Source organism: Pezoporus flaviventris, unplaced genomic scaffold (assembly GCF_033815535.1).
Source record: "Pezoporus flaviventris isolate CSIRO_AGI_PZ_B2104156 unplaced genomic scaffold, CSIRO_AGI_Pfla_v1 ptg000002l, whole genome shotgun sequence".
Taxonomy (NCBI): Eukaryota; Metazoa; Chordata; class Aves; order Psittaciformes; family Psittacidae; genus Pezoporus; species Pezoporus flaviventris.
The window spans coordinates 77,323,633-77,337,323 of record NW_026892550.1 but is presented as its reverse complement, the minus strand read 5'-3'; the positions used below and the strand labels follow the sequence as shown (position 1 = coordinate 77,337,323).

Here is a 13,691-nt window from a genome sequence, read left to right as displayed (position 1 = left end):
TAACTCAAATATTTGACTCAACATTTTGCATATATTGATAGCATTTAGCATTAGGAGGGAGAAAACAATATGCCAAACCCAGAGTTCCTAGGTCAATTTACTAAGTTTTTCAAAAAGTACAAAAGTCTGAGTCTGCATTGTTCCCTCTTTTAGGAGCAGCTTGCTGATGGTGGTCAGAGCTAAACAGCAACAGCTCTAAGTTCTTCCTCAGAACAGCACCATAGGAAAAAAATTATCACAGTTTTTTTTGGCCTGGATGCAGCTGAAGCAATTGCCATCACTGTCGGACATACTCAGCGCCAAAGGTCACCAGCCACTGAGGAGCCTTCAGGATACACTCTTTTCACCCACGGCAGGTCACTGCCAGGTGTATGAATGGAAAATGCCATAATCTTCCTTTTACTTCTATGCATGGAGAAGTGGCAAAGACAGGGTTCTTTCTCCCAGTTCAGCCACTGTGGAGGTGACCTCCCACAGAGGTAAGGGACATAACTGGGGAGGGATGGTCTTTTGCTGACACAGCCACATCCAGCCAAGCTGCTTGATCAGAGCCCTGGAGCGAATGCAGCCAGCCAGACATCTAACAGTACCACAGTCTCTGTCACACTGAGCACTCTTGCCTTAAGCTTTTTAATGGATGGTTTATGGTCCAAATAATTCTGAGCGGGATTCTTTAAAAACATGCTGTGTTGGTTTAACTTCCCATTAAAACAAAAATCCTTCTAAGACTTCATGCAACCAGTAGGAGCAAAATTAGGCCAAAGTCAAACACCTCTGAAAACCTGCCCTTCACACATGCTGAGCAGGGCTGTGGTGGGAGAAGAGCAGTGGTTTACATTTAGATTGACCACTGCAGCGCCAGTTTGCTAACATGATTTTCTAAGGTGCCATCTTTACAGAGCTGGGCTTTCTTTCCCTCCTTTTTTTTTTTTTTTTTTTTTCCCCTTTTGTTTTTTTTTCTGCTTTACTTTGATATTATTTTTAATGTGACTTTTTGGACCAGAGAAACAGTTAGCGTAGTGCTCTTTTGCAACTTGGCTCCAGCCAGTGTCTCTGGGTGATACAAAAGCTAACATTATTTTGCAATAACTCCCATCCCGATGCACAGTGTGAGTGCAGCCCTCTAACAGAGGAGCTCAGGAGTTTCCTACACTAATTGTACCCCCGCCAGTTGCTGATTTCCCCGCAGCAGCACAAGCCAGACTTTCTTACAGGCTGTTAATATTTTCCACTCCAATACCCAGTGCCAAGTTCTCCCACGGCTTGCTACAAGTTTCCTGACAAGATACGCTTTTAGCACGACGCACGGGGTATTCAAGCAGGAAGCCGAGGCTGGGCTCCCCCCACCCCACTGGCTGGCACCCGAGGAGGGCCTGGGCAGTGAGGTGGGGATGGCCTCCTAGGCCTTCCCAGCGAACCCCTCAGGCCATGGCGGGCTTGCACGAGGATGGCTGAAATCAGAGGGCTGCTCGCTGAGGCCCACAGTTGTGCCACCACCCGGCCCGAGACACAACGACATGACATGACGTTTGCTGGGGAAAGCAGACATGTGTGATGCCAACAGCTGAGGGGGAAGCTGGGGCACGGCTCCAGGCAAGCGGTGGTGACTAAGCTGTGCCAGCCCCAAGGAGACCAGAGGACACAGTGACTCAGAGGCACACCTCTGGCTCCCCATCCTTCCCTGGCGTCGTCCGGCGTGGAGGGGGGCCAGCCACAAACCGCAGAACACCCCCGTGTCTCCCTGGAGTGGGCACACACTTCTGCAGGGTGTCTGTACCCAGAAAGCCGCCCCTGGCCTCCTCTGCCCATGTTTGGAGCCGCAGTGGGGCTGGGCAAGAGTGGGACATGGCCAGCCCAAGGGAGATGGCCCTGCCCTTTGGGACAGCCAAAAAGAGAGCTTGGAGCTGCCCCGGCCAAGGGAGCCCCACAGTTAAAAAATGATCTGGCAGGGGCAAGGAGACAGCAGAAAATATGTCTGTGCTGGCCAGGAGACAGAGGAAGGGACAAGTCGGTACTGCTACTTGAAACTAAAACAGGCCTAATGCGCCAGTTTTGGGGGGCTCAGAAACATGCCCTCCAAGAACTGTATGGCTGCTGATAAAGGCAGTATGAGTCATTTGAGTCCACTCATTCTTACTGTAACATGGAGGAAAAAGAAAAACTAAAAAGCCCCAAAATCTGGTTTAGGAAGTTGCACTATTATTTTCCCAAGGTATCTGGGCAAATGGTTGTCTGGTTGGCTGTCAGTGTGGGGGAGAAGACACCCAGCGCAGATGTAGGACCCAGAGGCAGATGGTGCTACCCTGCTACCTCTGCCCTGTCCACAAGCGTCACCCTGTGAGACACAGCCACAACTGGGAAGCTCCAAACAGAGCTCAACCAGCTGCCACCAGCCTCTGTCAGCCCTAAGCCACAGAGAAGGGTGGCAGAGGCAAGCAGGAACATCCCCAGGAAGTGCATAAGCTTGGCTGACTACTTTCAATGTTGCAGAATTTCAAGCTCCAAGGCCTGGAGTTGAGGGGTGATATGAAGACCTATACTTCCAGTTTCTTATGAGCTGGATTTTTAGCCCTGAGATGACCAAAAGGTTACAAGTGTGATCTGCAAATATGTGGAAGGGTGAAAGACAAAAAATGACAAATACACAAAATTCCCAAGCTAACCAGCACTGTAAATACCCATAACTTTTAAACTGGCCTTGAAATGTTTAGGTGAGTCAGTTTCTAGTCCTGACTTGCAGCTCTGATTTCTAGAGTTAGCAATGCCTCACACCAAAAAACCACATCAGAAAAAGTTGTAGCATATGCTGCCCTTATTCTTCTGCTAGTAAAGAGTATGCTTGTTTTCAATAAAAGCAGTAAGAAAGAGCAGCATATCACAATGAATGCAGGAGGTTTACAGCACTGCATGTGCATTTTCCTGTGATATTCCCGTCTTCCCCTGTCATCTGGTCCTAGGGGTGCTGGTGTACACACACACATATTGTACCCCTGAAGTAGAGGGTGTTACCTGTTCCTTTGCAATCCAAGCCAGAACTGTGAGGACTTACCTGGTCAGCATTTATGTGGGCAAAAATGAGCTCCTAGAGCTTTGGTGCACCCACCTCTTTTACACAGAAGTGTGTACGCTAAACAAGTGTTCAGTAGGTAATGCACACATTTTTTTGCATACTTCCAAAAAAATATACTTTTTTCTCTGTATCCTCAATGCAACCTAATCAACACAGAGCTGTTTCCTAGTCTGCCACAGCTTTCTTGGTTCAATAGCTCCCACAATACTGTAAGTGTCAGTTTATCTTTGCTGGCTACAACTCTGTCAGTCTCCTGCCCTTTACTCTCTGCTCACAGATGTCTTTCCCAGACAGCTACTATTTTCCACGCAGCAGAAGCAGCCACAGTCTCTCAAACTTATTATGATTTTTCCCAGTACCATTGTATCTGTGTCTGCTGCTGCTTTGGAAGGGCACAGCTTCTCCCCACTTACTGATTTCCCTCTGGCCTTCCAGAATTCATCTCACATAATTTTGCCACTGCTTTGCTGCCCAATCACTTGCCAAACCACTTGTAGCTTTTTTTTCTTACTTGCTCTGCAGAGATTCTGTGCTTTGGTTATGTACATGCCTCTCAGCATCAACTTTTTTTCCCTTGTACTTTACCAGCCAAAGATTATCCATATAAAGCAATGTTAAAACACACCGTTAAAAGTCCTCCTTGCCATCGTGTTCCCAGTTATTTTAGCTTTAGGCTTCTGTCCTGGGTTACTATAATATTTTTTTAAGTTCATTTTTCCAAGATCGAGTCCAAAAATATCTGATCTGACAGGCTCTGGTAGAACACTGCAGAAATGCCTCCACAAAACTCAGGAGTGTCTGCGTGATTTACAGCTTTTGTTCCCTGTTTAGTTCAAAGTTTGGAAATGCTGGGATCTAAGCATTTGACCCCAGCTGTTTTTTCTAAAATGACTGACAGCTCTTTATGGCAGAGACCTGCCATCTTCTCAGTGCAAAGAACTAGACTAGTTCTTTGAAGAATGGAGAGGTAGTGGTATCCCCAGAAAACAGATTACTCAGCACATAGAAGTACATAGAACATGCAGGAGTGTTTGGGTCTGTGCAATAACTAATTCAAGCCCCTAAAGAAAGAAGATGTGCTAGCCTGAAGACAGACCAATGAGGCTGAGAAGTAGCAAGGTTACCTAGACTGTACATTAGAAAGTTTTATAAGACCATGAGACAAACTGAGCACCAGAAGTGATGATGATAATTGCCCAAAGAAGTGGTAAATGCCTTGGCATCCCTGGCAGTGTTCAAGGCCAGGTTGGACAGAGTCTTGGGTGACGTAGTCTAGTGTGAGGTGTCCCTGCCCATGGAAGGGGGTTGGAACTAGCTGATCTTTAGGTCCTTTCCAACCCTAACTATTTTATGATTCTATGATACATTGGAGTGGTATAGAGTAAGGTGAATTAACACTGCTGCCGGTAATGTTGCTTTCCAAATGCTCTGCACTGAGCCATATGGGTGTACCCTTTCTAGTTCTGCTACTCTGAAACTGTGCACCATATCCCCAAGCTCTCTAGCTGCTGAGATCCTCCGATCAAGATTAGACACTTAACAGATCCATATAATTAATTAAGGACAGTAAATTGTCTCTGCTCATTAAGTAGAACTGGAGAAACAGTTGGGGGAACAGGGAATGGCAAAAGGAATTAATTGAGATGACACATGGATTTTATTTTCTTAGGAGTAAAGCTTGGTTTTATGAAGTAAAATGAGGAAGGTGGAAACACAATGTCATTTCAAGAAGCGATTGAAATAGACGACAGAGCTCTGGGCAAGTAGCAACATCTTCATCTCTGAGCTATTAGGATACTGGTCTTCGAAGGGAGGAAGCATCCAACAAGACTTATAACGTATTTCAGTATCATGTAGCAAAAACTATTAAGCTCCATTAATGAGCAATCTCTAGAGAGAAAAGGATCTGGTGTCAGGTTATGGCCAGAGATTTTATTGGACTGTAGGATCATTGAGGAATATTTAAAATCTCAATTAATTTTTAAAAGCTCCATATGTGGATTCTATTTCTTTTGCCATATGTACTTTGCATCTTTGAACAGGTAATATGACATATTTATGTGTGAGATTATCAATTACTGTGTAATGAGTGATAAATTTATATGTTCAAAATCTGATTGACTTTCACTGACTGTTTTCATTTAAAGAAATCCATGCTTATATGGAAAGCATAAATCATCAGCCCATTCTTCAAAGGCAATGATTGTAGAATAATAATTTATAATAGCAGTATTAATATCAATTATTCTGCCTGTAAGAACAATTCTCACACTAAAACATGAATGTGAGAGGTAAGAACTAAGAGTATATGCTCTTTTACTTAAGACTGTGTTTGCAAAGACTCAAGCACTAGCATATATGAAAGGGGTAAAAGCTTTCTATAGTCCTATCTAGCTACACTTCTGCCAATGTAAATATTACTCATTTTGAAATTTTACCACTAACTACACTAAATTCAACATTGTGTTGGTTCACTACCAGTAACTCAGCTGGAATTAGAGCAAGACTGCAGAGGGAGAGAATCCAAAAAAGAACTTTGGATGGGTAAAATAATGCAACAGATTCCCAGAGAACAAACTAAATCCTGTTTTCAGAGCAATGGGCAAAACAGATGCACGTATGGATAATTCGCTAGGATATTTTTCGTTCTTGCTGTTAACATTAAAACATACCTTTGTTTGACCACACATTTAGCACAGATATTTCTGAATGCTGAGAAAGCTGTGGGTTTTTTCCCAAGGACAGTTGATGCGAAAGACCTAACACATAAACCAAGACACCTATTAAGAGTTTCTTGCTTAAGTGTAGGGGTCAAAGGCACTGTCATTTCAGCAGGTTTAGTCATTTCACCGTCTCACATTTCATTCTCCTTAATTTCAATCCTTATGATTTTGAAGGAAAGCTTGAATAAAATAGCTACCCATATAAGATTTTGCCATATCCCCATATATAGACAGTCCTAGGGAAGATGAAAGTGGAACAGTCCTGACAAGCAACAGAAAGAGAAGCCTCCTTTTGACCTCTGAAAACTCAAAAGAAAGATTTGTCTTTGCAACAGATTATTGCAATGCAGAGAGAATGGGGAGCAGCAACACTTTACCTCTGCATACTAGAAACTTTAGGTATTTGTTGGTCCTGTCCCCTTCTTACTACCCACCATTTGACCCAGTGCTGTCATGAGAGGTAAAAAGGTAAGTCAATCATTCCAGGCTAATGGGAACCTGCTTTTGTAGGAAATCTTCCAAGGTAACATGAAGAGTCACAACAGCAGGAGAGAGTTGACTACACAGCATGGTGAGCCTAAGTACATCCTCTACCTCAAACAGTTTAAATTACTATAAATTACCACAGACAAAGCCTTTGGTCATTATTTAGTCCCTCTTCAGGTAAAGCTTCCCTTGACTTGAAGAAATGCTCTGATACTAACGGAAGATATCTAAGAGGAGAATATAGCTCCTTGGCTTGTTATGAATATATTGGTCACTAATTTAGCAAGTATGTTCCCAAACTTAAACAGCTAGCTTTAGCAATAAAAAAGTACAGCCAAGAACCATGTTGGCTTAAGAAATGAGTATGTTCACATAAAGTAAGAAGTGACCAAAACTAGATCATGATATTGTCTCAGATCTGTTAAAAAAAAAAAAAAAAAAATTGTTTTTGTATGTCTCTGCACTTCAACACTCACTGTAGAGACTGCAGTTATAGGTTCTTTAGAAATGCAAATTAGACAACAGTGCCTGATTTTGCCTGGCACAAGGAAAGGAAGCGCTAAAATATTTTGTGATGGGTCTGAGCCAGAAGTCTAGAAGACTAGATTTAAAGCTAGAGGTTTAGATCGATCTTTAAAAGAAAAGCTATTGTCACAGATTTTCTATTCCTGCTAAATTCAGAATATACCGAAATCTCCTGACAACTGATATTCCTTTGAGATTTTCTACCTCCCAGTTTCCATCAAGTTTGTACAAAAGCACTATCTCATTTCATGGTTGGTTTTGAAAACTTGCATAAGAAACGTGAGAACCAACCACAAAGTTTGGATAGTGATCCATACTTTCTGCAACTTTGTGGGGGGTATTAGGATCACAAGTGCTCTGCTTTGAATAAACCCCAGTAGGTCTGAACTGAAAACTAAAACTAGGCTTCTCTGCAAATACTGCAACATGCTCTGATCCAAGTTACATCCAACAAAATAATGGGGGGCAGGGGAGGTGTTACTGGCCTATTTTCTTCTTCCTCTTGGGACTACTTAATAGATATACATCTATTCCACCACTGTGTATTTATAAATTAATGTCCATCCGTTTTATAATGCTTCTCTAACACTGACCTGTAGTTTTACGTCAACATACATATTTCTATTCAAGAGATCATTACTATTATTTTAAAACAGATGGTTTGAACATAATCCACATAAATAGTAGATTGGCACTGCCAGTCATGATGGCATGTGTAGAAAAGAGCTGGCTGATGCAACAATATTTGAAGATTAGCAGTCTGGGACACTACAAATGACAATGTCTCTTGCCACTGAACCTAATGCTTGTGCTATGGTATTCAAATAAAGGCATAGCACTCATCATGCCAAGAGATCTGATAAACTCACAGATTTTGTTAAAAATGCTACATTTTACTGTAGGTATCTACTAAAAACAGTGAGGGGGTGGCATAGACCCCTCTGTAGAAAGGAGGTATGAAACTCACACTCCTTCTTGTCCTTGTGTTGGCATCAACAGATGGAGGGCTCACAAAAATCTGTGCCCTGACCACTTCTGTGAACATGCCAGGCATAGCTTTTGCTTTTTCTCTGGGACACTAGGAAATTACCATTTATATAAAAATATATAATTGTTTAAAATTACCTATAATCAGTGTCCAGTGGAACCTGTGAAAACACTGCATATTTTAGAAGCGCTTTCAGTGTATATGCGCCCTGTGGCTGACCCTACTGCATCTGTAACTATCTCAAGTTGCAGCTGATCGGGAACACCACAGCATCACTTCAAGCCATCAGTTGCATCCATGACAGGCATCCATGACTGTTCATCAAAATACCCACTTAATAGCTCACATCTCTGCTTTCTGGTCAGTTTATTCTGTCTGCTTGTGTTGCCATGCTGACTCATCTCCTGCTCCAAAGCTTGTGCATATTCATGGCATCATAGAATGGCTTGTGTTGGAAGGGACCTTACAGATCATTTAGTTCCAACCCCCCTGCCATGGACAGGGACACCTTCCACTAGACCATGTTGCTCAAAGCCCCGTCCAACCTGGCCTTGAATACTGACAGGGATGGGGCCTCTGCAGCTTCTCTGGGCAACCTGCTCAGTACCTCACCACCCTCACAGTGATGAATTTCTTCCTTATAGAAAGAAAGGGTAAATCTACCCTTTTCAGTTTAAAGCTATTACCCCCTGTCCTGACTCTAGCTTGCTTGCAGGTGTGGCAGGTATTCTTGACCAGCTTAGGTCCAAACTGCTCCCAGCTACAAAAGCGTCTAGGACCTAGTAGCATCATTGGTAGCAGATGCATGTCCTGCTTACTGTTTTGACACACGGGTCCTTATTTTGATTCCAAGAGCAACACTCTCACTGAGGTCAGGGAGGAGCACTGAGACCATTCAACACCCCATAAATACTAAGAAATAGTAAAACCAGCAAGGCTGTCAGTGTGGCTTCCATTGCTGGTTAAAGGGTGGGGATAATGTACTAGTTCAAACAACAGAGCTAATAAAGGACACATTTTGCATTTCAGTACCTAGTCAAATGACAGAAAGCTTCAAGAGCATGACAAACCCTTTGAGGGTTTACACATGATGCACATTCACAAGTCACAAAGTCTGCCCAGAACACTTGCTTAACGACATGACACTTCAGTAGAACAGCCAGCTGCATGTTCAAAGTGCCACTGCTGCCTTCCTGGCCATGCACTGACATGCCTCAAGCATACTGAGGGGGTTTATCCAGGATCCAGGGACAAATAAAAAAAATTGAAAATAGAAAAAAAACAAAAAAAAAGAGAAATTGGTTGAAAACTTAACTTGCAGACTCCTAAGATCATTACAGCATATGTGGAAATGTAAAACAACTTCTTGCGCAAGCTGTAACACACCAACAGAAAAACCACTTCAAACATCTTCACACTATCAAAGTCAGAGATGATTTGATAGAAGCTCACAAATCCCATAATCTACTGTAAGCAGTAGCTAAGACTTTGGCTTCACCCATGTGTCTGCAACTGGGGAAGAAGCAGGAGGATAATTTATCCAAGTCTGGGGTAATGAAGTGCTAACAAAAACCATATGAAGTTATTACTACAACCAGAGGTTGCAGAATGTGAAAGAAGGAGGATCTCCGGAGACCTACGTATTTTCAGTCATATCCTGCTTCACAGTTCTTCAAAAAGTGTTCACCAAAACAAGAGACAAGCAACAGAAATTAAGTGATTAATTAGGCCTAATGAACAATGCTGATCATATCATCTCTAAAATACAGTCAGCAGACATTGATATATACATACTTTAACTCATGCTTCCCAACTTTATTAGGTACATATGCCTACAGCAGACACAAATGAAACATTCTACAACTAGGCTCCAAGCCAAAAACTAATTTATTCTTTAATGTGGTAGTGATTACTTGGTGGTTCCTTGAGCAGAGATGACAGGTCTGAGCTAATGGAGTTGTACTGTAAGTTAATATAAATCATGACAGAGCAATTAATTACAGAAACTGCTGCAAATCCCTTTGTTAGTTTTCCCCATCACCAGAAGGATTTAATAATGTTCATTTTGCTAAGTTCCAGTGACATTTACAAGTCTTAAACCATTTTTAATCAAATCAATATCTCTGGCTGCTAAATTTAGTTGTGCTTTGCTAGCAAGTCCTGGAATGCGTCAATACTAATGTTTCCTACCTTCTGTTCAAGTAAATTGTATTGAAGCGCAGCACTTCCTCTTCATTTGTTTACATTGAGTAATTGGGATTATTTTATTTTAATGAGCAACATAAGAAATAAGTGCATCCAAAGGAGTTAGAAGACAGTGAGCTAGACAGATATTCAAATATCAGTGCTTATGATGCATATCACACAGTTGAAAAATGTAAGTAAATTTCCCTTAATTGGCTGAAAGCACTCCAAACCAAAAACTGTGGCTTGCTTGGGAGCTGGGGCACTCAGACAGACCTGTGGGTAAACCCATGTAGCTAATACAAATTACAAGGCAAAATGACCTCTTTCTGTCCCTGTGTGCTCCTGAATCTGTTATGTAAGTGTCCAAAACACTTCAATGACACCAAATTTCCATTTATCTCTGTGTGAACTGAGCACATACCTAAATACCATTGAGGACTGTGGGTGGTGATCTCACACATTGTTTTTCGTGGCAGAGTCTTTCTTTATCTCTCACATTTATAGCTGGAATCTAAGGATAATCATACTCCCTCCATTTGTCATATCCACTTAGATTTATGTCCTTTGAGGCACATATTGTCTACAATTTTATCTGTATATTATGCCTAAAAAAAGGGGGAAATTAGCAGAAATACCAATAACAGTCCTGTATGATTATATCCAGGGACCTTTTCTAGATAAGTTACTGTACAACACTGAATATTTGAAAAGTATCGTTACAAACAACAACAATTAGGTCCAGCCTGTGTTTTCCTAAAATATTTTTAGTTTTGCCATGGACTTTCCTAAGAGTCATTATATTTCAATATGTTTTTTTTCATTTACATGTTTTTTAATGCTATTGACATCAATCCCCCAAAAAAACAGCTGGTTTCTGAATTTTTCAGCAAAGTAATTCAGCAAAGATAGGTAATTTTATTCTGCAGAAACAAAGCACAGAAATTTACCAACTCTGTTTTTTTCTCTGTCCTTAACAGCAACAAAAGCAAAATCTGGAGTAGTTTGACATTCCATTGCATTTAGATCAGTATCTTTTTCTTCTTACCTAGTGAAGACATTCACAGCAATGGCTCTCAGATCTCTGACATCCTCAAGGGACTGTACGTAGGTCATGGACTACGAACACCAGCATATCAGCACAGAATAATAGTAATAAAAAATAGGAAATAAAACTTCAAAGTCACTGCTAGCTGTAAGATTTCCTCTTTAGAAACCTCATAGCAAGTTCTACCTTATTTATTTCATTTCAAGTAGTTTTTCAATTAATTTTCATAAGATTCAGCAATAATGAAGCAATAAAGTTCCTTGGTCTATGACCTGTGTGCTATTTCAAATAGACTGGAAAGAGTTGTTGTAGCTTTTTTTTTTTTAATTTTTCTGTAAGTGTAAAAACAAAACAACAAGATATAAAGAATAGGAGAGAATAAAAGAAAAAATCAGATTTTAGAAATAGAATTACTCCACTGAGGTTCAAAGGATGAGCTGGGCCAGAGTTCCTCATCTGTACTTTCCATTAATGTTTGATAGTATAGATTGGTAACAACAGTTTAATTTCTTTTGTTCTTCCCTGAACGATTGTTTCCCATTTTACCTCAGATGACACCAAGTCATTGTGACAGAGGCCCTGAAGACCTTGCTGTGATTCTGTATGACTTAAATTCCCCACTTTCCCAGAGTGCACTAAGACACCAGGCTTTTATATCTTGAGCTGCTGCATTAAGTCCTAATGGAAAATTTCTCTCCTAACTTAAGAACTACCTTATCTCCCATGAATAAACAATGACAGCACATGGATCTAGAATGACCTCTGATAAATCTGTCTTTAATGAAGGAATCACTGTAAAAATTGATTTACTTTCACCCTCAAGCAACAAGGTCTTCCCTATGCAGAATTAAACGCATACAAAGCTTAAGATATATTCAAATGCGGTACTGCAAGCAGAGGCATTTCATTCAATATGCAGCTATGCTAGAGGCTCAGACCAAACTGAGATTCAATTTGCATTATAATTCTAAAAATAATAATTCTCTAATAAGAATATTTTAGTATATGTAAGTGTGCAGACATAAAATTCACTCTAAGGAAAAAAAAAGTCAATTGATTTTCTGTGGAGAGCTTAAAGGAAACTGGAAAAACTGAATAAAACAAAACAGAAACCAAACACATGCACACAAGCACAAATAAAAAGAATCCCACCACCAAAACTTAAAGGAAATCAAAAGCTGAACTTTTTTGAAATTTGCTTAGTTGACTCTGTTTTTTCTGAAGTAAACACTCAAAGATATGTGAGCAGGGAATGTATTCCCTTTTGTATAAGGACAATATACATGGCATGAGTATGACTTTGCTCATATAGGTACGGAAAAATCATGTTTGGCATGTTGTTGGCTAAACACAATCTAACTTCAGCTAGTTATGAACCATATTTCCATTTCCGTTTTAATCATGAACAGCAGTACTTCTTCAAATCCACACTAAAACCAGCATGAAACCTGAACTGCATCTGATGTTGTAATCCTTCACAGTTTTGTAAATATGCTAGAATTTCCCTGCAGTGTACAGGAGCACCTACTGTCTAAGTTAGCATTGCACTTACAAAGGGATAGTTATTAGCAGAATCAATACTGGGTAATGGAAAAAACAATGGCTTTTAGTTTTCTAGTACTAAAAATTATTGTTGTTGCTGCTGTTGTTTACCCTTCAGTCAACAAAAATGCAGTTGCTTATTAAAAAAACCACCCAAATCCTATCTGAATACTAGAAACTATTCATACCTCACCTCTTTTCTGGAAGTTAACTGGACCAAGAAGAAAAATTATTGTATCTTCTGGATGTAACCAGTAAATAAAAATGAGCTGAACTATCGTGTCCCTCTAAGCAACTACTTTCTCTTATTAACATGATACTATGTCCCCTCATTCCCCTATAACAGACTATACCACAAGGTAAACACCAATACAATATTTACTACTGAATTATTAGTACACCAACTAGTACTAATATGTTTTTTTCTTCACAGTTTTCTAATATCTGACCCTCGAGATATTGTGGAGTAAAATCTCAGCCTATATTACAAATTATTTATATCACATCCCTTTTGTCTAACAATGGCTTCAATTTTAATCCAAAGATTATATGTACATGCAAGGAAAGCACAACGAAAGGTGTGCCATTTTAAGAAGACTTAGGAACACATCCAGATTTTAGATGTGACCACTCCGCATCTGAGGATATGCAGTTCCCCGCTGAGTTTTTAAGCTAAATATTTAAACTGGTAGAATTTAAGGTTACATACATATGTGTTTGTATAAGAGGTAGAAATATTCTATTTTACCCTCTATATGCAGTTTGGTTTTAAATTGAAAGGCTCTCATTTGCTTTCAAGGTGCTTTAAGGACAGGATATGAGCTTTGGGGCTGCTCTGGGGCTTTTTTTGCCTCCTGTGAGAATTCTCAAAATCTCATTCTGGGAAGATGCATGGCCAAAGCCTTTCCCCCTCTTCTCACCTTATGCAAAAGCTCCAATAGAGCAGATGGTTCTGCAAAGATATCCTGCCATTTCCACTGTTGTTTTTCTTTCTAAATGGAAGGAATAATCTGCATAGCTCTTCTTCCAATGGCAAAAATCTTCAGTTAAAATTCACTATTACACTGCCACACAGGTATAACATCAAACACGGCTGGGCTTCGTTGTCCTTGTTATCACTAACCT

General features: G+C 40.5%; 1 long non-coding RNA gene across 1 annotated transcript; it reads left to right on the top strand.

Annotated features, from left to right (window-relative positions):
- The first annotated feature begins 376 nt into the window (after window positions 1-376).
- Window positions 377-2,182, top strand: LOC133264748 (uncharacterized). Its single transcript, XR_009741758.1, has 2 exons — window positions 377-446; window positions 478-2,182. It is a non-coding gene; the product is annotated as an uncharacterized LOC133264748 (long non-coding RNA).
- The last annotated feature ends 11,509 nt before the right edge of the window (window positions 2,183-13,691 follow it).